Raw genomic sequence first — 1,277 nt, forward strand, 5'->3', positions numbered from 1 at the left:
GAGGCAACCGACCGCACCAGGGCCGAGCGTGTGCCGATGGTGCTCGAGGCAAGCTGCCGCACCAGGGCCCAGTGTGTGCCGATGGTGCTCGAGGCAACCGCCCGCACCAAGGCCCAGCGTGTGCCGATGGTGATCGAGGCAACCGACCGCACCAGGGCCCAGCGTGTGCCGATGGTGGTCGAGGCAACCTGCCGCACCAGGGCCCAGCGTGTGCCGATGGTGGTCGAGGCAACCTGCCGCACCAGGGCCCAGCGTGTGCCGATGGTGGTCGAGGCAACCTGCCGCACCAGGGCCCAGCGTGTGCCGATGGTGGTCGAGGCAAGTGCCCGCACCAGGGCCCAGCATGTGCCGATGGTGCTCGAGGCAACCGACCGCACCAGGGCCCAGCGTGTGCCGATGGTGCTCGAGGCAACCTGCCGCACCAGGGCCCAGCGTGTGCCGATGGTGGTCGAGGCAACCTGTCGCACAGGGCCCAGCTTTTGCCGATGGTGATCGAGGCAACCGGCCGCTCCAGGGCCCAGCGTGTGCCGATGGTTATCGGGGCAACCGGCCGCACCAGGGCCCAGGGTCTGCCGATGGTGCTCGAGGCAACCGCCCGCACCAAGGCTCAGCATGTGCCGCTGGTGATCGAGGCAACAACCCACACCAGGGCCCAGCTTGTGCCGATGGCGGTCGAGGCAAGTGCCCGTACCGAAGGGCAGCCTATGCCGATGATGGTCGATGCATGTGCCATCACCATGCGTCATCATGTGCCATTGATGGTCGAGGCCTTGGCCGAAGTTCGATTTTGAGCCACGGTGCCCATGCTTGGCTCCAGCATGTGCTGGTGCCGCATTTTTTTCACTCGGGACAGCATCGCCGGAGCATCGCCGGAGTACCGCCGGAGAACCTGACCGGCGGCATTGGGGTTCCGGCGATTGGGAGGGGGGCCGGGGGGGTGTGCGCACATGACGTGCGATGGGTGCTGGTGCTTGGCCCTTGTGTTGGCCCCCTATCCCTCATCAAACCTCTGAGAACTCACACCCCCTTAAAGAGCGTTTGAGATTTTACAGGTTTGCTGCCAGTAGCCGTTGAAGTGTCTGAAACGGGGACACTTTTTTCAAACGGTCGCGAAATCTTCTCCGCTTCGAGTTTTTAGCTGAATTTTTTTGTGCATGCCAACAAAAATAGAAGGATCACGTCCACAAAATTTGGGGCCAAAACTCCTTCTAAAAAAATTCTAAAAAATCACGAACCGCAAAAAGTTTCGAAAATCGTGAAAAATAGAAAACGAGTCA

This window comes from Durio zibethinus, chromosome 20 (assembly GCF_047325235.1).
Source record: "Durio zibethinus cultivar Kanyao isolate XHJ-2024 chromosome 20, ASM4732523v1, whole genome shotgun sequence".
In the NCBI taxonomy this organism is placed as follows: Eukaryota; Viridiplantae; Streptophyta; class Magnoliopsida; order Malvales; family Malvaceae; genus Durio; species Durio zibethinus.